This window comes from Diadema antillarum, unplaced genomic scaffold (genome assembly GCF_040938485.1).
Source record: "Diadema antillarum isolate AM-2024a unplaced genomic scaffold, OU_Dant_1.0 seq00001802_RagTag, whole genome shotgun sequence".
NCBI lineage: Eukaryota > Metazoa > Echinodermata > Echinoidea > Diadematoida > Diadematidae > Diadema > Diadema antillarum.
The window spans coordinates 123,682-148,657 of NW_027272478.1; the positions used below are offsets into that span (position 1 = coordinate 123,682).

The 24,976-nt window shown below is 40.7% G+C and overlaps 1 pseudogene; it reads right to left on the reverse strand.

Moving 5' to 3' along the window:
• Window positions 1–335: 335 nt before the first annotated feature.
• LOC139712408 (cell adhesion molecule-related/down-regulated by oncogenes-like) overlaps window positions 336–24,976 on the reverse strand; it is a 29,238-nt pseudogene continuing 4,597 nt past the window's right edge.

Sequence of the window (24,976 nt, forward strand, 5' to 3'; positions counted from 1 at the left end):
TGTGCTAAATTCAAGATGCAACCCTATCACATCAGAAAACTTCTCCTCGAAAAGACTGATAATCTCTGTGGTAAGTGCACATCCCCCCTTTCTCTCTCATTGAGGCAACTTGGAAATTATCCTTATCATATTATAGGAATTCCATTCACAAACTGGTCCCCATGCGGCAATTATAAGGAAAAGTGCAGCATCACAAAAGTCAAAATTACTCTGGTCGCACTCCAATTTTATTTTTAAATAATGCGGATATCATTTGCATAATTGAATTTATGAAAGGGGTATTAGACTATAAGTCAAAATAAAAAGGTTTTTTTTTCTTTAATTCTAATTAGAATCCAAAATGTGTAAGAGTAAAACACTACTTTAAACTTGTGCAAGTAACAAAGAATAGGAATTTTTTGCATCACCTGTGCTTGAAAATGTTCTTTTCAGCATTTCTCTACTTCTGAGCGATGAATCTTATAAGCAATCGTATATGCCTCACTTTTATTCTGAATACATTTTAGTCTCAAGAATATAAATCTTTAAAAAACAAAACAAAAACAAAAACAGAAACATAACTCACAAAACTTTTCTTGCCTGTACTGATCAATCAGATGTGAAAACTCATACAAACAAAATGATTCTTGATTGCCAAGCAAAATATATATTCTTGATAAAAGAAGGAAGTTTTTACACACTTTACATAAAAATTGAGTACAGTTCATACAGCGGGCATGTCTTTTGACATTTCGCTTCGTTTGTACAATATCAAAAATGTGTCTGTACAACTTTGAAATATCTTCTTATTTTACACATACATGACAAATCAGAATGCTTCTCTGTAGTATCTTCAATACTCTATCCTCTCAACAGTGTATGGTACAAGTTATTTGAATTTAAAAATAATATATTTATATATATATATATAATATATATATATACATATATATTTATATATGTATATAATCATATACCCAGAAAATAACGCTCTCCCAATACAAACTAGACCACAAGGCACAGGATAAGAAAATGCAACAAAAAATATCTGCAACATCTCCATGTGTCTCCGAAAGTTCCTCCTCCCTGTCAATTGTTCCTAAATAGTCATTTTTTTCTAACTATCAGGATGAAGGTCTTAACGCAGGGATTCGTCTCATCTTGTTCCAAAAGTCTTTGTGGAACATACAGAGTTGGGTCGGTAAGGTTCATGCCTCTGATTTTCCACACAGCTGCTATTGTCTGTTCTGTATGACTCAAAGAAGCCAGGAGCTCGCGCTTGACGAATTAGTCGATGTCCTCACCGATTGCGATTGACTTCCGACTGCTGCCCGAGAGAAGACGGCGGGGCGACCGTCCGTCGTCACACGTCGGTGATTTTGGAGCTGCTGCTGTGATGGGAGGAGTCCTGTGATTGGCTGCCGCTGTGGCGGGACGAGCACTCCCATTGGTTGGAACTTTGGTGGGAGGAGGCCTCAGACTGGCTCGACGCCGACCGAGGCCTGGATGGGGCGTGTGCCTCGCAGCACGGCCCCGAGGATGATGGGGATGGCCGGGACGGAGCGGGAACACGGACGTCCGGGGGCATTGTGGGTAAACTCAATGTCAGCGATCCCCTGTCGCAATCTAAAAAGTTTACAGAAAGACATGAATGTTCGTTACATTCTACTAAAAAATACACAAGAGTCTGAAATATTGCCCAGTCAATGGTCAGTAGTTGTTCTTCTTCATTCTATTATATCACACACATTAACTACTAAAGAGCAGCTAACTTTTTTCTTTGAGACCTACTGTCAATTCCATTGTAGAAATAGCTACAAGTAAGCTTATATTTTTCTCTTCTGTTCAGGCACATCTGTGGAACTGTCTAGCAGTCCCGTTTCGGAATTGTAACTGCCTCAATACCTTTGAATCTGAACTGAAGACTCATCCTTTCCAGCAACTTTGCGAATGATGTGTGACACTTTGTGGGAGCTGGACGCCTTTGAATGTTTCTACAGATAAATGGCACTATATAAATGCTGTTTCATCATCATCATCATCATCACCATCATCTTATCCTTGCCTGTGTATTTTATAATGTTTTTGCAATTGTGACGGAACAAGATAAGATAATGAAATACAGGTATGCAGCGATTTGTGGAACAGTAATGATTATAACACTGGCTAGTCACCTTGCAAATGCTCGCTACTGGAATCAGTCCTGTTCGGACGATCATGAACTGTTATCCTTGTACTCCTGCCACCAACGGCTTCCCGCTGGTGCCGTGGATTGACCCGTATTTGGCAGACGGGCCGTGGCGCAGTGGGCGACGATGCTAGCTCGTGGTTGGACGCTGCCCGGTGGCACCTGGCACTGCCATTGGTCAATCCATTGTGACCAGCATGGCCAGGTGACAGGGTGGGGCGCGGCCCATTCTCTTCGTAGGGTGACGTAGATGTCTCGGGAGCCGATTCGTGTTGGAGACTACCAGTTCCACACGACAGGTATGCCGTGCCACCGAACGCATCCTGACAGAGACATGAAGCAAACATATGAGGTACATACTAATACACTAGTATAAGATTGGCAGGGATTTTCGTGTATATAGAAATGGAAAGGACTAGATGGAGAGAGAGACGGTACACGTCTTGCTTGGTTCAGGTCTGAGAGGCCAACTGTTTATTGCAGCCAACAGGCTGATTATATAACACAGTCCAGGGCCCCGTTGCTAGAAACTTTGCGTTTAAACGCAACTTGCAACTGATTGTCACTGGCCAATCAAAATCATTGTTGCATGCATGTCTTCTTAATAGGGCAGACCCTGAGCCAATCAGAATGGTTGTTTCAAAATTAGCAATTATTTGCAATTGATTGCAACTTTCTTGCAACGGGGCCCAGTACAAGTATTTGCAGTCATGGGATGAAGAGGGTGGGTGGCAGAGGAAGTGAAATGAACAGGTGGTGATGTTTATATGCAAGGTAATGAGGCATGGTAGTGGCTGGAGAAAGGAATGTCAGGTTGACCGTGAGAAAGACAGGATAGAGTGACCAAAGCAGTGATGGTGGAATGATAGCATGAGATGGTACAATTGTTTCACACACATATTATGTACAGACACAATAGGGATCACAACGACTTAACACCCACATTCAATGTGTAGCAAACACGTAAAGCATCTTAATCCATTTAGTATGACAGCAGGCCTGTGTTTGGGGCCCTGTCCGAAATCAGTAATCAAACTTATGCTGGTTACACTTGGGTTATATGTTTGGAAAAAGTAGCTGAATATTTTATTGATCAAGTATGTGTATAGACAACAATTGAATCCTCAATCTCTATATGACTTTCTGAAACAGTGAATAAAAACAAAATCAATCCTGCAGGGAATGAAAATCATTAATGGGCAATGCTGGAGGAATCTCACTCCCCCTGAGCGTTAAAATTGTCGCAATAAAGACAATGTGAGCTTGATTGGCAAATACTGCATATTTATATATAAACTAAAGATGCGGATCCTATCAAATGATTGATACAGAGCGTACACCTGATAAGGCATTTAATTTGCCTCACACATAATTTTGTTTTTGACAGGCCATTAGTAAAGAATAATTATCTGTCATTAGCACTTTCATGGTGACCGTACAAGATTTCACTGTTTTACTTACTTGCGATGAGAGTGATTAATCACAGCAAAAAGCATCTGTTTCATCATGTTATAAACCAAATGATACACATTTTGATCCGGCATTAATAAACTTACCCATACTCAGTACCTTCAAAACAGTCAGAACACCATCGGATATCCCCTTGGGCATGTTAGAGTGTTCCAAAGGTACCATGTGTGGGTGGCTATTATTAATGCCCTCACCAATGTGTATCATTTGTACACTAAAATCCCTCTGAGTTGAGGGGCATGATGCATACAATCTTCCACAATCTTGCAGCCTTACAGCCTTTTTACCTGCCAAAAGCTTCAAAAGAACTCGGACAACGGAAAAGTTTGATGTGCGAGTTACTACCAAAGCATCGGTTGCTATCAGTTCATATGCTATCGCCTCTGATGTAAGGAAGTACAACCATAGTTTTCATGTGATACATTAATTAGTGCCCTGTTCATACACTTTGTAAGACCCTGATCTCTTCTACCCTGTTGGGATTTTTACTATGCAGATAGTCGTGCAAGACATGAGGTAAGTCGTACATACCTGAGGTAGGGTGTAGAGAGGTCGAGGTTCAATGCCCCCATTGGTTTCCCGGTAAGCGTGAGGTGTCATGCCGTTAGGTCCGCTGTGATTGCTGTTGAGTTTCCCATTGGCGCATGGGTACTTGCCGGAGTCCACAAACTGGAAGCTCGGGTCGTAGTATGGTCGGTTATTCCAGTGAGCAGGCATGTCTGGGGCGGCAAAAGAGCAGAGCATATTAAAGCTGGTATCCCTTGGACGATAATCACCATTATGGTCTCTCACTGATGGATAGATAATTAAGCTTGGATGACATTGGCATTCAGCTTGAAAGATATACTGCCTACTATGTCATTGCACATGCACCTTGCCATTTCAGGAACATTTCTACATGCTTTTGGTTTTCAAAAAAGACAGTCTGTACATCTCATGGGTATTAAAACGAAATGGCACCTTTAGAATCCAAAAACAATGAGCCTACTAGTAACTAAAATATACAGACATACAGGGCTATAATTTGCTCTGTGTTGTTCTACTGGTAAGTGCAGTTCTTGAGACAAACTTGGCAGGAATAAGGAGGTTTCTTAAAGAAAATGACTAGCTGGTAAAGGAATTTCTGTTGTAAATATACGTCTAATCATTTGCAGAGATGAACTCTTATGTATGAGCAACAAACAATGATGGGAAATTCAAATCTGTTCAGACTGGGTTAGTCTCCTTTCCAGACTCACTTGGATCTCTGGTGTCCTGCTTGGCCCGCCAAACGCACATGACAGCGAACATGATGAGAACGAGGAGCATGGCCCCCAGGACCACGCCCAGGGTGATGTAGAGGATGTCCTCGCTCTGACCCCGTGGGGCGCGGGGCGGGACCGGGGTGGGCTCGTCCGAGAGGATCGGGATGCGCGTGTCCACGTTGGGGGACTGGCCGGGGTTTATTGGGACGATGATGATCGGTGGTGGCTCCGTCTCGCGAGCTGCAGGGAGGTAGAAGCAATTCCATTTTGTTTGAACATGGAACTTACAGCAGTGTGTTGTAATGGCAACACTGCCAGTTAATGTGTGAACAAGCCTGCCTCACTCTCACAATTATATTACAGCTGCCTATATATATATGCTATTGAACCCTGAACTATATACACTGATAAAACAAGAACATGACAAGACAAAGTAACACACAAAAATAGATCCATAGAGCTTTTTTTAAAACAAAAATATACATCATATTAAGCTCGGTTAGGCTCTTAGCAGCTCTGGGATGCTTACGTAGTGTGCTGCGAATGAAGACGTTGCTGCGAGTGCTCTCGCCGGCGCTGTTGAAACTTTCCACCTTGATGTCGTACATCTCCTCCGGCTCGAGCTTGGCGATCAGGTAGCTGCGCACGTCCTCACCTATCACCGGCTTCCGCACGTAGTCGCGGTCGTCGTCGCTGTCCGTATGCCGGATGTAGATGTAGAAGCCTTCGATGGGCGCGTCTCCGGCGACGGGGTTGTACTGGAAAAGAGAAGTGTGTCACAGCACGAGAAATGTTGTTTTACTTTTATGAAAATAAGTTTGCACACATACTCTTTGCCCATTGAGTAACCTATTAAAGTTTGGGGAAACTATACTGCAAAAATTACTATTTGTTATTTTCAAAATAGGCAACTCTGAATATCACTGTATATCTTATAATGAAAAAAAAAACAGATCTGCTCTAGAACTAGTTAAATTAATAATATCTGCAAAAATTCAGACAGAAATTTATCAAAAAGTTGGTATCAGTTCTAAATTTAGGAATTACATGGCTCTTGTAAATTTAGCAAATACAGCAAAAAGTATCAGACCTACAATTAATATTTGCTAACAAGTTGCATAAAGCTTATGCAATCTAATATTCTGATTTTCATGGTACTGATGCCCACTTTTAGATCTAGAATTAGTTGAAAGCCAAGCCAGCTAAAGACATATTGGACTCTAAAACTTCGAAATCACTCACCTCCCAAAAGACCCTCAGCGCAGATGACGACTCTGGAACGCACTTGACGATGCGTGGCGACCGTGTTGGCGCTCTTTGGGGCTGTATGATGGGCAGGTGGTCTTGGAGCATGAAACGGTTGGACATCTCGCTGTAGGGGCCCTTGCCGAAGCGATTTACTGCACTCACACGGAACCTGATGGACCAAAAAGAAAAAGGTAAGAGGAAATCAAGAATTTGTTCACAATGCTATGGGCAAGAGCAAACTTCTATAGACTGCTGATAATGTCTAGTACTGCCTTAAGAAAAGAAAAGAAATTTTCATTTTCAGAACCAAAATACGAAAGATGCAACAGGCCTTTTCATATACAATGGTGCAATAAAAAGAACACTAAAGTCAGTTACATACATTCCTTTCTCAAGACATCCTTTTTCATAACAAAAGTGTACAGAGAACTTTTTCAGATTATTGTGCGCTACATACAGTTGTAAATGAATGTTACTACAGTTGAACCTCTCGTATCCGGACAAGTTGGGACCGGGGCTCATCCGGATAAGGGATTTGGCTGGATAAGGGAGACTTAATGCTTTATACATGTACATATACATACACATGTACTGATGTAGCCCATTGTAGTACCACATGTAGTAATGTGTATACTGCAACCTTTTCATTGTTACACTCAGTAACAGACCCCAAAATAGAGGTTCGTGTTTGCAAGAATGAAATCATTTTCTTTTATAAATTCTTAGGATGATTTAACCTAAATAATTATTAAGAAATGTGTCAAGTAGATCTTGAAAATAAACAGTACGAGTCGACGAAACTACGCTTCAAAATTCGATCATCACGGCTCAGCAAAGTCGACTGTAGGTCGCCATTGTTAGATTGAGTTGGGAATAAATCCCCCTTTCCTGCCATAATTATTTTAAAAAAAGAAATCACGGCGAGATTGCGTCCATATAATAGAGAGATCCGGATAAAGGGAGGCCGGATAAGAGAGGTTCAACTGTATTATCATTACATGCAACGAGCATAGTCTACACATATATATATATACATATATATATATATATTTTTTTTTTTTTTTGCCCTCTCATCTCAAACATATGCGACCAGCACATCTTCCAGCATCCTTGCAGAAAATTGAAATAAACTTTCTCAAGGAACTTTGGATCAACATTATCCCAGTGAATTTAAAGGTAGGGGATACCTTTTACAGACCTCCCAAAATGCAGCAAAACATTAAATATGAACCTCAGGGGACTTGTTTAGGTCACTGCTGAGAAATTTGGATGTCAACAGTTATCTACAATTTGAATAATGCACAAAACTCAACTACTCAGTAGTTCTGTGTATCAGCCACACTAGCCTTTTTGTTGTAGTCTTCTGTATTTTTTTATCTATAAACACAAATCTAAATGTATAAAAGCTGATGTTATAACATATAGAGTGCGTGGCAAGAATGTATATAGAAATGTTTGTAATTTTTGATGAACTTTCTTTACAAAATATACATGATGGACACACATGCAGTGCATGGGTCTGCAAAGCTAGCCTAGTAATGTACTGGAATTTACGGTGAGCCCCGAAAAAAATTCAATTCAAAATCTAACGGTCAATAAAAATGTACTAAATGTTACCTTCCACTTTCAATACTTTATGGGAGTTTCTAAAATGACACTCTCTTCAACATACCACTGTATTTACACAACTCCTCATTTAAGGCATGCAAATGGGATTCCCTACCTTTAAAGTGTGTTTCTCACCTTACTGTTGGCCAAAGCCTTTAAAGAATGAATATTTTTCTTTACATTACATGGTCTACATAAACAACTGGTCGGTGATGGTCATAATGCAATCACATGACTACAATGCGGCAAAGGACCAAGCGGTATATTGCATGCAGTGACGTCATGTCAGGAAATACAAATCCACAATTAGACTGGCTACTGAGGGGGCTTGTCTGAAATGTGTATTTCTGTAGAACATATAATATAACAAATATCGCCTTGTCTATCATTTGACATTCCCTCGGAAGTTACATTTTCACCTTGAGACGACATATTGTTTCAATGCTGCAAGCTTCAAAGCTGCACACTTCAGGGAAAAATAACCTCAGGGAACATATATCTCTCAAGGAGATGTCAAGTGCTATACCAAACCTCTACAGAGGCAATATTGGTATAATGTCTAACTGAAAAAAAAAAGCACAATAAACATAAGATGGCAATGATGTTGATGATGGATACCAACCATAAAACAAGACACAGACTCCATAGTCCAATTCACCCACCTGTAAGTCTTGCCGGTTTTCAGGTTGGACACCTGAAAGGACCGTTGGAGCGGACCGATGGCCCCCTGGGCCGTCCTCCAGTCCTCATCGATCAGGACGTCGCGGTACTCGACAGTGAAACCTGTGATCGGCCAGCTCTGACCGGTCCCTCTGTACCTCCACCTCACCTCTACGGAGGTATCAGAGGTCTTGTTCACTTCCGGCTTGCTCGGTACATCCGAGGCTATGTCAGTGCAAAGAAGGGGGAAAATAAGATCTTGTCAATACTTTATGTGTCCAGGTAGTTGCTTAACTTGTGAAGTTTTTCTATCAGCATTATAATTTAATAATACTCCATCCAAAAGTGACGTAGTCATGAAGTTAGGAAGCCAACTCAGGTGTAGCAATGAGCCCCAGTCCAGCAGGGATTCCATGATGACATTAAGGGATTAGGTTATCAGACAATTAGTTAAACAAGTTTACGGTATATATCAATTTGTATATCCTCGTATCTTGAACAGTAACAAAAACACTAATAGTAATGGTGCCAATTACATGCTTCTTTATAGCCATAACACGTGTACGTTTGCAGGAAAGTTTAAATCAGTTTGCATGAGGGGCCTGGTATCATTTCACCAGAATAACCACGAAGGCTTTCTGAGATTCTGACACAGCTCAAAAGTCCAATACCTCTGATCAGCATCTACTTTGCATTTGATACAGACTCCATAAGACCTAACATTCAGTACCCGTATACCAACAGCTGGTGCAGCGTATACGGTACCAAAGTGATGATGTCACAGTCTTTTGTTATAACTTGGGTTGGAGCCATGTATGCACATAAACACCGAGGACAGGTGAGGTTGCTTAGAACCAGTTTCCATGGCAATGACATCACACTTTGATACTCTTATAAGTGGGTATAAACTCACGAGGGAGGGGCTTCAGGCTGGGCTCCACACTGTTGTCTCCACCGGTGGTGATACCGGAGTCACTGATGATGCCATCCGGAGGACCGATGACCCCCTGGGTGGGCGTGGTCGGAGTGCTTCCTATTTTCTCTACATGGGAAAACAGAACGGTGTTGCAAACGTTGAATAGTTTAACCTTTTTGTAGCGATCATGCACTTAGCTGTACCGCCTTGCCACACTTTTTCATCATTATTCATTTAATTTCTCCAATAAGACCAAAATTGCGATTTAACTGGTCCATTTAGGCATGAGAATGTGCCTCAGGCGTGAAAATGGGCATCAGTCTGATGGGAAGCCCTGGTTACACAAAACCAATTATCAAGTGGGGTATGTTACCTCTCTTCAATGGCGATTAGTTTCCAGACCTATGCACCCATTCGTGAATGAAGCATACCAAGGTTGCCACTTTTTTAGTTTACTTGCATTATTACCTCTCTACAATGTGAACTCCTGTCAATAACCCCCACACTTCATTTTGTCTGCATCACTAGGTCACTCTCTTCAATAGATCAACTAGCCATCGTTCATTCAAATATCTAAAAATCTATCCAAGCCAAACCATGAGCTAAACAGTCTCCCTAAAACAACAAAAACAAAACACCATTAACCATGGCAACCAACTCCACGAGCACAGAGAGAGCCATTTTCTAAACATCCCACATTCTTTCCCAAGCAAAACCATGAAAGAAACAATGTCCATTAAACAATAACAAAATATGTACACCAGTAACCATGGCGATATACTCACCGAGTACTGAGAGGTAGGCCGAGGCCTTGACGGAACCATGCTTGTTGGAGGCCATGCAGGTGTACCAACCCACATCAGCGAGGTCAACGTCCAGCAGCGTCAAACCCCCTATGGACAGAACACAGAGAGAGATACAGAAAGAGAGGAAGATAGATGGATGAATAGATGGTCATATAGATAGATATATAGATAATCGATAAATGGATAGATAGATAGACAGACAGATAGATAGGCAGATGAATAGATAGATAGATGAACATAAATACATAGAAAGACAGATAGATAAATAGATGAATAGATACATGAGGCAGATGAATAGATAGATAGATGAACATGAATACATAGAAAGACAGATAGATAAATAGATGAATAGATACATGAACAAATATATAGATAAATAGATAGATAAATAAATAAATAAATAGAGACATATAGAAAGAAGGACAGACAGAAGAGGAAAATAGAGTAGAATAAAGAAAAGAAGAAAAAGACAATTAGAGAGAGATAGAAAGAAAGACAGACAAAAAGGGAATGGGAGGAGAGACAAAGATATAACAGAGAGGAAGACAGGAAAGAAAGAGAAAGCCATGATAAAAGAGAGGGATAATGAAAAAAACACAAACAATTATGTTCCCAGTTGATTATTTGGTTTGTGAAGCTATTCACACTCTAGTGCACGTTTACTGGAATACCTGTTTGTTTGTTTTTTCTCAGTTGCAAAAAGCAATGTTATCCTTTCACAGGGTGGAAACAAAAACGAAAACAAAACAGAAGAAAATCTTGATGTCCTGAATCCTTAGGTGCAGTTTTTAATGGCTCTAGTCTGTAGTCTTCAATCAATATTCATCATTTATTGCCTACTCCATTTTCCCCATCATCACAAAAATATACTGTTAGAAAAAGCATTGTTTATCATCACCCACACTTGTCAAAGTGGTACAAAACATTGAGTTCTTGACATATCTTCTTTGTTTCTGTCGCATCTTTCAACCGAAAAAGTTGGTTACTCACGATCTTCACTGATGAACGTCTTGTCGTTGTTCCTCATGATCTGATTCCGCTGGTTCCTCCATGAGACGTAGGGCAATGGCGTCCCGCGGAAGTTGCAGGAGAGCAGCACACGCTCCCCCTCTACCGCAGTCGTGTTGATGGGCGGCTGCGTGATGCGAGGAAAACCATCTGGAGTTGGGGGGAAGCAATTGGGGAAGGATCCAGTAAAACATACTATAAACATTGGTCTCGGAATTTCTGAAGCTAATTGGCTGACTTGTCAAGCGAAAGTATCTAAACAAAATTCCAATTATTCTTATGTTATTCAAGTGTTGACATTCATTTGCACCAAAGAGCTATGCATTAGTAAATTTCTGCTAATAATTCTTTTTTTCCACTAAATCTGCATAATTCCATGCACCAGGAACTTTTTCATACAGGATTTTTGCACTAGATGAATAGCTTAGTGTTAGTGAACACGGGATGGGAAACTAGATTTGATTTTTTTCATTTTTGGTATCTTTATGCACCAATGCGAAGACATCTGAGAGCCCAAACATGAAGGTGGTCTTTATATGCATGGCAAATGTTTTGATCGACACTGACTGCGTAGAAGAAATGTGGAAGGGTCATTCCTCTACATATTTTCTTTTTTCACAAAACTGGAGGTAAAATAAGGGGGTAAAACCCCAAACTAATATAGTTATAAGCCCAGGGTCCTGAGCTGATATCGCAAAGTTCTCACCAGGAATCCTCAGCTGGGCCGATGCCTGCACACTGCCGTTCTCATTGCTGACCATACACTGGTACATGCCCAGGTCTTTCATCTGCACGTCTCGGACTGTCAGCACTCCATCTACAGTAAAACAAGGTGATATTCCCACTTGCAAGTCATACATACTTTCTGCAGGAAGCTCTATGTATCATACACTTGTGTAATTGCATTTGTTGAACATCACATTTGCTATTATTGTAATCATCATCACTCATCGTCATAGTCATCTTCATTACCAAAAAACTGCAGTATTGCTATGCTATAGGCACACAATCACTGCCTGTAACTACAGAAGCATCTCTACTACAGCATTATCAACAGTAGAAGAGTTAAAGCCATCATATCGTCATCAGTGCTACTGTTGTAATTGACACCATCTCCTAACAATCATAATTGCTATTGTTGTCAACTTAAGGAAAATATCAAAATCATCAAGCAAGCATAACAACTTGCATCATCATCATCATACCCACATCATATAGTGTGGGCATTTTGCTTGAAATACACCAACATGGCACTCATCCTTACTGATACATCACACAGCTGATAACCCCTGCCATAGCATTCAGCTCCACAACCGTTCCCCCAAAACGTCGAAATCTTTGCCTTGGAATCCCAACACAAAATCCTACCATCACAACTGACACCACCACCACCATCAAGACCACACCCCAGAAATCTGCATCATCACTATTAAGCTTCCAGACTCATTATCACACACCCGGAACCAGAAACTGCAACCAACCACGCCCTCACTGTCATCATCATCATAAACCAATCCATGACGAGGAGGAAGGTGTCGCACCTTGCAGCATGTACTTGTTGTTGTCTATCTGGATCTCCCTGGTGTTGTGAAACCACCTGACCTCGTCTGGCTGTGCCCGGATGACCGAGCAGCTGAACTGTGCCGAGTGGCCGAGGCCGACAGAGGTGTCTTGGGGACCAGAGCGGATACCAGGAGATTCTGTACGAATAAAACGGGAAAAAAAAAAAGACAATTACGTGATACTAAAATCAATGAATACAAGCAATATAATATATTTATATCAAATATAATTATATCATATGACCATTATTACCATAATGACTATTTGACTGAACAAATCCAAGAGTAACACACTGGATGAATTTATAACAGCCTTATCAAGCTAGTCATTGATCATGACTTACAATCACACAGCTATATACATGAGAGCATGCATACTTTCATCTACAAAATATCTAATATTAAATGATTGGAACCCTTAGTCTTACCATGAGCTATCCTGACAAGAATTCAACCATAAAGTAAAACTCCATGGTGCATTCAAATAACATTTGAAGTGCCTCAAGTGCCAATGGAATAGAAAACCCCATAGTGTAGTACACACTGTCCAAAGTTCCTGGCACAGAAAGGGGCTAAAACAGAGAAAAAAGAGGAGAGTCTTACTTTTCACTTTCAGTGTAATGGCGTGTCGTTCGACCTCCGCTCCGCCTTGCTCCACGATGCACAGGTACGCTCCCTCGTCCTTGTAGGCAGCCGACGGGATGGCGAGACTCCCCGGTCGCTGCACGGCATCGAACGGGATCTCGCCGCTCAGCTTCTCCCACCTGACGTCGGTGGAGGTGCCACGGCCGCCCTCGACGACGCATTCCAGCACGGCCACGTCGCCGCGGGAGACCAGAGCCCCCCTGTGCCGGGCTATCCTTGGGGGTTCTTCGATGTCGTCAGGTTCTGAAAGAATCATGCAGTTTTGCAGTTATCTTATCATTGCTACGGAAATAACACACTGCTTATCAAGCAAGGGACCATTGAATCTAGACCTCCTTCAAAGGACAAGTCAGGGGTAGTTTAGTGAGCTCTCCTAGGGGTATTATACCACTCCTGCTGCTTTTAAACAGACTTAAACCAGGGCTGCAAACTTGAGAACCCCTACTCATATCAACAACATTTCTCTACAGAAATGGGATAAATCTGAGAGGTTGTCTTTATTCCTCGATTAGAGTTCATAGTAGGCACGTTAAACTTTGTTTTATAATTGCATGGAATTGTTCAAAAAGTTGATGAAAACTGCTTTTTTGAATCTCTCCAAATTTTCAGCAACTGATACATTGTGAAAAGGCAGATGAAATATTTCAGCCTCATTGGTTCCTGCTACAATTTCTTTTGGTCCCCCATGAAGCAAGTGTATTTTAGAAGCCCTACATCTTCCCTCTATGGAAATGAATAAGAGAACACGTGCATACAAGTTATACTTGAGCTGATTTTGAGCGGCAAACATAAGTGTGAGTGAATTTGTGAAATAGGAGAGAGTATGATGCGAGAGACATCATGTCTATACTCTTTGTCTCTGCCCTTTGCTGCATCAAACTCATATTGTCATTATTCTATTTGTTCTGACATGAAAGTGCTCACACAACATCAATTAAGTACATAAAAGAGGAGAGGTATACATTCACAGAAGTGGAACATTTGTTTCATCTCCCACCCCCTTCCCCTTCCCATCCCACCCCCCCCCCCCCCCTTTAGGACGAGGTTTGGCAAAAGAGGTTACAACCACAGAAACTTCCAAGAAAGATGCTGATGAGCTACTCACCTCCCTGCTTGACCACGAGCATTGTTCCATTTCTCGGGGACAGACGCTTGTTGATGACCGAGTTGACCGCCGAACAGCTGTAGAGGCCGGCGTCCGACGACGACACATTGAGTATGTGTAAGCTCCCTGATGGCATTATCACATGATGATCTGTAGGGAAAGAAAGAGTGGAACATTTCATTCACCCCCTGTTCAGATGCAAGCCAGTTTATACCAAAACTCGATAAAGACACAATGTATAAACAATCATCGTATAGCCAACAGACCGTTCAGACGCTAATCTCGACCGTTCTGGAAAACGTAGTATAGATGCACAGTTTCACACTGCGCATGTTGTTATGGTCATGATGTGGCTGCTAGAGAGAGAAATAGGGTCACCTTTCACACGAGCTCACGTTAAGCCCTGCCCAGTTATATTGTTCTATGGTCGCCATACATTTAGACACACAATGAATCTGTGATTCGTTTATCGAGTTCTAGTTCGAAACGATGCTCTGACCATCGTTTCGTTATACGTTGTTTCGTTAATCAGCATTTAGACGTATAAATTCATTGTATAGCTATACCATGTTGGTGTAGCTAAACCATTTTAGTATAATTCTTTCGCATCTGAACACCCTGATAGTGTTTTGTGAGTTTTTCCCTTTCTTCATCCTTTGTCTGTTTGATTTGTTCTTCCTTTGTCTCCCCCCTTTTACTTTCTTTCTCTCTGTTTGTATTTCTTTTTCCTTTCTTTCTCCTTCCCTTCCTTCTTTCATCTGGAAATCTATGTACCTATCTATTTATCTATCCATCTACTACATAGCTGTCTGTAGATATACATATCCACTTATCTACAAACTATCTATCTATCTATCTATCTATCTATCTATCTATCTATCCATCCCTGGAATAACATCAAGGAACAGGTGTTCAGCAGTTTTCCTATAGCTTCCACAATAGCATTATACCCAGCAAAATGAAAACTTTCCCAAAGAGTGCCACCTCTTTTTGCAAAAACTCCAATCTGGACTACTAAAGAGTGAACATAAATGGGAAGAAGCATGTTTTTTCCTTCACTCAATCCATCAATTTGTCTGTTCTATTTGTCTATCGCGCCTAACTGATGTCACTGGTCCAGCCAGTAGCTACTGTGTACTCTTATGCTTCTGTTCTCTTTCAGCGGATGGCATACATCTGGGACTTGTGCGTCTCACCTGTACTTTCTGTTATCCACTTGTTCTTGAAACTGTATTCCATCCTTGCTGAGGGCAAACTTTCTGGCAGTGTGCAGGGGAATCACCGCCATCCCTCCTTCGTATGCTATAATCTCCGCTGGAGGTATCTCTGTGAATTTTTTAATATCTGGAGATATGAACAGAAAAATATGGAGAATGTAGACAATATATGAGAAGTGATCTTCTTATTTCAAAAGCTGTCATAGCAATGATAACAATGATGGAAAATTGTAACAATGAAATCAGACTTGTATATTATCTAACAAGGAATATAATAACAAGGATAATGATATTTAGTCAAAGTTTTTTATGGCGGGATATCTGACAGGTTATCTGTGAATGCAACAAAAAACAGAGACAAAACTTGTAGTCCCGTACAGTTGACTCCTATTACAATGAAGTCTTCGGGACTGACAAATTTTCTTCCATTATATCGAAAATTTCATTATAGCTGAACAAATAAAGAATGTAAAGATATATAGCTAATGATTTCAAGGCCTGAATTTTTTACTTTGTCATAATTTCGAATTTCATTATAAACCACGTTTATTAAAACAGGACTTCACTGTATTGTATCTGAATCCACATCGTTAAGTGTGTCAGACTCACATGCTACATCTAGTCGGGCTATCCTGCTAGCTATGCTCCCGACAGTCGTCCTGGCGATGCACTGGTAGTCGCCCCACGTGGGAGAACATCCCCTCCTCACTCTCAAAGTTCCGGATGAGGAGGGAGCCACCGCTGACGGCGATGTTGGGGAAGTCGGCGATGTCGTCGCCGTTGAGCGTCCACGTGATCTGCGCCTCCTTGACCTGCGTCGTGCAGCGCAGCTTGACCCGGCTGAATGGCCGCACGACCTCTGAGGTAGGCTCCCGTCGGAAACTCGGGTGCAAACATCTGGATGAGGGAGGAAGCGATGAAAAAAGAAGACAAAATAATAATTGAGAGATATCCTTTCACAAAGTTCAAAAGACATCAAACGGGATATTATTTGGTTTCTGAAAATTAATTCTTTTTTGAAGCCCAGCTGCCATAACACAATACTTGATGCTACTGATACATGGATGAAAAGAGATAAAAGAAAAAACAACCACAATAAAAATGCTACTAAAAAGTTACTATTTGAATAAGTCATAATGGAGGAGATAAGTAAATTAGTTAAGTCCTCTACTTAACTCATGTGATCTTGGAAGGATATTTCATGCAAAAATATCTAATAATTATGATAATAACATCAAATAATAATGTGGAAACCAGTATTAAAAAGAAGTACAAGTCAACTGGTATAAGATGTAAGATGAGCAACTGATAAACATTGCACAAAAAGAATTATAAAATATACCTCAATAAAAGTATGAAAAAACATAAAAATACATGAAAAATGAAATACAATGTATACAGAATTACTCTGTCAATAATTCAATTCGCAAGTAATGCTCTGGATGAAGTTGTGAATGTTCGGTACTTTTTGCAAAAACAGTTTTTCAAAACAGTGATATGAATATGCAAATTAGTGAGCTGCGAGGATGATCGGTTTGCACACAAGATACACCACTCAATATAGAAGGGGCCTAACCATCTTGAATGCCCAAAGGGGAAGGATATGTCGTATTGTAACTGCACAGTCCTTGCAGAATTGTCCCTTTAAAACATAGCATTGAGATTGCATACAAATGGTGTGCCAGTGGAAATAGATGATATGTGACCGTGCACCTCAAAACGAACATAAAGTCGCACACACTGATTTTGCGTGAGGACTAAAAATAAGTGAAATGGGTCAACCTAGCCGAACTTGACTTTTTCATATTTTTCTGAAAGAGCGGGTCTTCTTTTACATTATGCTAAAATTTGGTATCATAAAAACGGGCAGGAAAGTGTGATTTTTTTAGCAGTTTTATCTCGAACATTTTTTGGTAGAATAGTGTGATTATGTGTATCTTTAGAATCCCTTTTTCATTTCTGAAAAAACCTTGTCCACACTCTTCAATTTCAACTCTAATAACTTTTGAAAGGATAGTGCTACTGCTTTGAAAGTTTGCATTAATTATGGACAGAATGTGTTAATGAGGCATGCTTAATTTAAGTTTGAATTTGATATTCCCTTCATTGTTGTTACTCTGATGGTTTACTTCCTGTTTTTTTTTCTCCCATTCATCGCACAGCCAGCACGGTTTGGTAAAGATTAAGCGCTTGAATAGACACTGTACTTCAGAGCCTCTTTTCTCAGTTCACACTTTTCTTGAGTTTGTTCTTTCTTTCCATTATTTAGATAGGTTAGGAGAATCCATTTGATTTTGAATTATACATCATTTTAAAGCTTAAAGTCTGCTCTTTCAGAATATGGTCTTAACTAAAAATTCATGTCTGGCGACTCTTTGTTTATTTTGAGGTGCAGGGTCACATATGACATGGTGTATTTAAATCTATATTTTGCCTCACAGTTTTGCAAATCAGGACTTGTACTTTAGGGACAACCTGCAAAAGAGGTTTTGGTTTGTGATCAAGAACCACAACCAAAAGGATAAGAATGAAGCTCAATCCCCTGTGTTACTAAAGGCAATTCTCTGATGGGCTTTTCATATTACAAATAGGCCTACACGCATAGCAGTTGACTTCAGGAATTCACAAGAATATACATGTAAAGCCAAAATATAAGACCTACAGTATGACTATTCTCCTACATACTGAACACCACAGCAGTTTTCTACAACTGAAAGTGAGATCATAGACAGTACAGGGTGTGATTCATCTGCCATGCCACATATGCATTATCGCCGTGACAACTGCATCTTTCTGTGACACCAACAGCTCTGTGTGGCACTATTACCCCATGCAGCCATATTTAATCTCAGCATGAAGTCGGAATCTTGGGTCTCTAGAAAGAATGAGCACGATGGTAGGCATAGATGAAAACAATTCAAAGCCAGAAAAAAAGGGGGGGAGGAAAGGGGGGTAGGAAATGGGAAAGAGAAATTCCTTTCCTCACCAATGGTGAAACCGACAGTGTTGGTTTTTTCTGTCGATTAGATCAAAGAAAGAAAAAAAACTTTTTTTATGCGGCTGGCCGTGGCAACGGCAACCGCTGGCACGCCGCCACGAGAAAACCCCGACACCATGCCGGGAGGCCGCAAAATCGTGTCCTGTGGGGTAAGCACTCGCTGATGAAGCGGTAATAGGCAACCGGGGGAGGGGGTCTTTAACACGAAGGGGCATAATCGCAATGCTAAACGTTCCGTTCACACATGACTCTCTCCTGTTTGCTCAGCTAAAGCGCAATCACGAAGGCAGAAGGGCATTTGTTTTGACCCCTGTCTCCAAACCAATCGATCCCGGTCTTGATAGTGCAATGACTCAAGGTCCTCTCGAGGAAAATTCCCCCCCATAAATCATCCCGAAAAAAGAAAAAAAACTTCCTCCAGGGATTCTTCAAAGGATGACACCCTTCACTTTGTTCTTCCAAGATGTCCTCATTCCGTCACTGTGCATCAGGACTAATTCCCTTCCATCTCCAATCGTCCCTACCTGGTCAAAACAATTACGGGCCAGATTGCGATCACACGGTATCACACGGTACGGTAGATTTCCCCTACAATGCCATTAAGCCTGTGCTGTGTTAGCAGAAGGCAGACGCAGGTCCACACTAAATGCAATGCACTGTGGGATATACACCGGTCTTCTCACACATTGTCTTTGAGACAAAAACCAAACAGCTTTAAACCAACATTATCAGTATTCTCTTCACTGCCCTGTCTACACAACCGTCAAAGAGGCCAGTTCTCCGAGACACAGTTTCCGACCGATATTTTCTTCAAACACCTACACAAATGCGCTGAGCAGTCCAAGATTGTACAGAGTGTAAACACCAACATACATGTCCAAGCATTCGTACATGGTACTGCATGGAGTGTACTGGTATCACCTACAACCTTCACATTCTCCATCTTCCACAAGATACTAAGTCTCCCTGCCATTCTCTGCTCACTCATTCCACAATCTGTCCATCCCACTTTCAAACAAAAGTTCATCCCACAACAAACAGATAAAAAATCACAAAAGTAGTGCTTTACAAGATCATGTAATGATTCTGACCTGCTGGAAAAAAAAAGCCAAAATTTAGATCTGCACATTTCCTCTGGAATTGGGAGGACCCATTTTTGCCCCAAATCAAAGAAAAACTTGAATGGTATTGGCTGCAGGAAAAGACACTTGATAATTCAGATGCATAGCTTATGGTAGGCTGCATTACAGCTACATTCATGCCTCCTAAAAAGGATGCAAAAATGCCGGGGTCTGGAAAGAGGATGATATGCTCTTTAAAGGCAGCCTTAACGTGGCTTTAATCATTAAGTATGCAATGTAATACTTGTCAGAATGATGAAAGCATGAGTGATTTAGGGACTTGAACCTTGATGAATAGGTTCACCGTAAAATCTCACACAGCCAAGATGGAATAGATGAACATCATAAAAGGCCTCAGAAGACATCATGTATCTCTGACACGAATAGATGATCACAGCAATTGATTGTATCAACTTGATGCCTAAATCTTAGTCAGTGAATAAGGGAAAGCATCTGATTACTCTAGGTGGGGGTTTAATTGCTAATTTTGCGTGGAGAAGCTCAGGTAGAGACTATCATTGTTGGTGATAGGAAACTTGAGAGGAATGTTTTCGTGCGGCTTAATCTTGGATGAAGAATAAAGGCCGCGATTCTTCATACAATGTAAGACTCATTCTGGGGATGTTTGGTAGAGGTGTGGAGGAGACCAATTTCGGTTTGCGCCCCGGTCACGACTCTCCTCCCAGCCGGAGTCGGGGGTTTCTGGATACTGTTGCAAATTTGGTGCAGCCTCTCCGCGGCTCTCTCCCCCTCGTCCCGTAATGAGATAGCGAAGGCAGGGGGTCCGTTCTGTGCCCCCGCTCAGCTTGATACAGCAGGATGAAGAGATGGGGAGGAATAGAGGGAGAGATATATAGAAATATATATATAGAGAGAGATGAAGCGGTAGATAGAGAGATATAGAAGAGAAGGGGGAGATGGAAAGAGATATGTGGAGGTAGATAGAGAGAAATAGAAGAGAGAAAAGAGGAGAGATGGAAAGAGATATGATAGAGGTAGATAGAAAGCAATAGAAGAGGGGGGAGATGGAAAGAGATATATAGAGGAAAATAGAAAGAAATAGGAGAGAAAAGGGATGGAAAGAGATATATAGAAGTAGAGAGAGAGAATAAAAGAGAGGAGAAATGATGGAATAAGATATATAGAAGTAGATAGAGAAAATGGAAGAGAAAGAGAGGAGAGATGGAAAAGATATATATATATATATAGAGAGAGAGAAATAGAATCAAGAGAGGGAACATGGAAAGAAATGATAGAGCTAGAGAGAGATAAATAGAAAAAGGCAAAGAGGGAGACATGCTGTCTACAAGACAGATGCTTGCCACTTTCACCCCCCCCCCCCCCCAATACACCATCATCACCAACTAGCCTGTCTTCAAGACTTTAGGACGATTTGTCCATAACACTTTTTATCGAGAAATCGTCTCTAACCTGTCCCAATTAGAGACTATTTTCAAACAGCTGGGACACTCATAGTATATTCTTTTATAGTATTAACTATCCTATAGCTACATGGGAAGGGCAGCTTTCATTTTGTTTTCTCAGAACTGATGGGGAAGCGAACACAAATTACTCTCACGAATAAAGGGAGGAATCCCCCACATAGCGATGACAATGATCTTCCACATTCTATATAATGGAGATCTCAGAATGGTACATGTATGTGTAGAAGTCTAAACAGTTTTCATCCACATTCTCACACATTTTAGTCTCTGCAGGAGAGAGATACAATAAGTGAGATTCACACTGATGTAAATTAGTGATCAAAATTTGCAATAATTGCATCTCCATCCAAATCTCGAGATTTTTTGCCTGTGTGGACACATAAGACTCACTAGATGGTGTGATTAGCATCCTGATCTAAATCCCCCAAAATTCCACAATTATTTTAGAACCATGCGCAATAATTCTCCTCATGGCTACTGCATAAATGCTGAAGCAAAAGATCACGAGATTGGCATTAGTACCACACCTACATTGTAACTTGCCATACATGATTCCATGAAAAACATGTGGCACTTAATGATTCCGAGACGAGACGTATATCAACTCACTTCCGGTGCAGAATTAAGGTTTCCAAAACAACCTTCAAGGAACATATAACTTTGATGGAGTTTTGGGCAGTTGATAACGCAAAGCTGTTTCGATTATTGGGTTTCATAGAAAACGCATTTTCTGAAAACGCCACAAAAGTGTGATCACAAACGCGTTTGAGCAAGACATCTTTTTTCTGTAGAGTTGATAAAGGCAAAGTCCGTTTTTGAAATGCGTAATGGCTCGGGACCCGTCCATGCCAACCCCTGCTAACTACACACCTCTGCTCCTCAGGTCAAACACTCAGTGCAATGAAGCTGCACAATGACAAGGCTTTCGAATCGACTCACAACAGAGTTGATGAATGCAACAACTCAAAAAAATGTGATGAAACCGAAAAGGCCTTTGCAAACACGTTTTTGATAATGGATATTGAAAACGTGTTTCAAAACATGGGAAAGTTCATAAATGCAGCCTTTCTATCATATCACATGTCAAATGCAGATGGAATTTTACACTGCTGTCTGATTTTACCTGACTCAACTCAAATCAAACATGGAGTAAATGAAGCACTATAAATCATCACCAATAAAGATGCTACGGAGCTCTTCTTCAGGCATTTCATAATTTCAGTGCGATTCCAGGCTTATGTCAGCCAATGGGTCTACACATACCCACAGATCTAGAGGTCATAACCTCACATAATAATCACAAGACTTCAAACATTTCGAGAATAATTTGCACAACACAGAACCGCGCAGTGGTGCTTGATGATGAAACATTCAATCCAGAACACATGGCATTGTTTTCCTGCTGGCTGGATGAGTGGGAAACATTTCTTGGGATTATGACTTGCGACATGTTTTGGGGTCAAATTACTACATATATCCTCTCCTTTTTTTTGTGTGGGGGGGGGGGGGGAAGGGTCTGCTTTACAAGCTAATCTTAAAAATATGTCAGGTGTGAAGTCTGAAGTTTGGCAACAAGCTCAAATGTTTCTTTTGTAATGTTGCCGAAAACATCAATTACAAGCCTCTGATATAAAAAGACAAGGATGAAAGTAAATATAGAGAAAGAGAGAGAGATGAAAAAATGGAAGAAGAGCAAGAGAGAGAGAGGTGTGTTTTTCGGCACTCCAGCACTCCATAAATCCTCATTTTGGAATGTAGCAAACAACCACACGGTGAAAATCAACACTGACGTTGTTCGATACCCCCTCAGGACAATATGGAATGTTGCAAGAGTAGGGTGGGGGGAGGGAATAGATCCTAGCCTTTCTCAAAGGCCAGAATAATTTCTCTTTTCTACCAGAGACTTGACGGCAGGCAACAAATGACTTCATAGCTGTATATGTCACTTTCTGTGTTCTGCTGAACATACTGTAAAACGAGGAATGTTCGCGTGCATTTTAATTTCGCGAATTGCACAAGCGCCAAGATTCGCGAAATTAAAATGCACAGCGAAATTTCTTGTCTACACTATATGCATGAAATGGCCAGGTGGCAAATCACGAAAATTTCATGCCACGAAAAAGGCCGTCGGCTCCAATTCGTGAAAATTTCGTGCCACCGAATATATCATGTTTTACAGTAACCTTGTGATAGTTTTAATGCTATAACAGTTAGGCAGGGCTCCACACTAACTTTTATTTTTGGTGGCCCAAAGGCAAACATCAACCTTTTTTGGTGGCCCGATCAGGCACCAAAGTCTTCATTTCTGAAATTTTGGTGGCCCGACGTGCATTTTTGGTGGCCCCGGGCCACCGGGACCACCGTTAGTGTAGAGCCCTGAGTTAGGTGTATATTTAAGTAGGCCCTATATGTAAATCATGTCCTATTTTGGAAAGAAATGATAGCCTGGTCACAAGTCGGGTTTGCATTTTAGTATAGTTTTCTTTTTCCTTTATTTCCTTAATCATATAGACATAGCCCGATTCTCTTATTTGGTACCTTAATCACCTGGTCTGAACTTCTATCCATTCTCTCTGTTTCTCTGTCACAAACACTGATTATCTGAGGCTTACAGCCAAACAAACTTGCTTTCATGTAGGTCCTATCATACTTCTCTTTGTATCAACCCCATTTTGATTTCTCCCAGTTATCATTATGATTACTGTGTTATCATGTATGTATTTTTTTGTATATTTGTTGACAAATTTAAAAAACAAACAAACTTGTGCTGTTACTTTTATGTATTATTGATATACAAGAAAGTATGAAAATGAATTGAAAAAAAAGGAGGAGCTAGCTGAGAGTTGTCACTGGATATTAGTCAAGCCAAGGAGGTACGGCAAAAGTGGAAATTTTCACGGCTTGGAAATCATCGCTTATTTTGTGCACCCAGAAGCTAGCGCAAAAATAAAAGCATGCGAATATTTCTGCATGCCATATGTTCCAGTAATTTTTCTCCTGATTCCATGGAATAAAAACATGCGAAATTCATCTTACCTGGCTGAGAGGGAAAAAAATTACTCATGTGGTTGGGCACCTTATTAAGCTTGTCTACCATTATGGATAAGGAAGTCAGGTTCAAAACAAAGAATGAACCTGCATAGACCAGGGGGGGATTTCATGAAGCATTTTGTCCGACAAAGTTGTCACGACAAATATGCTACTCAGCCAATCAGCTGCAGGATTTCAGTAGCTTGTAACTAGTTTGTCTGAAAAATATTCCGACCAAAACGCTTCATGAAATGCCCCCCAGTTGACAAGAATCGATGTCTATCAATTTACACTTGGGGAAGTATCCATTTCTTTGATTTGCATTGAATGCTTTCACAAAATGTTTAGGTCGATATTGCTGTCAGGTCGACGTGCTAACAAGCACCATTTATAAGGAAGTTACATCATGAATAATCTTACATCATGAATAATCATTACATCATGAATAATCATTACATCAGCGATACTCATCTCAGTGAATTTAAAAACCAACATGACCATATCACAAATTACCTTTTTCCACTCATGCGCACATGAGAAGTGCTAACTTACTGAATTCTTAACTTATATCTTTAACTCACCAAATATCTACTGCCAGTGTTTTGGGAGTAAAAAGCACAACCAGTCAGCAGAGCTCGGTTAAACAAGAACAACAACGACTATGACGACAACAACGACAATGATGATGACAACAACAACACAAATACAACAACAATATCAAAGTTC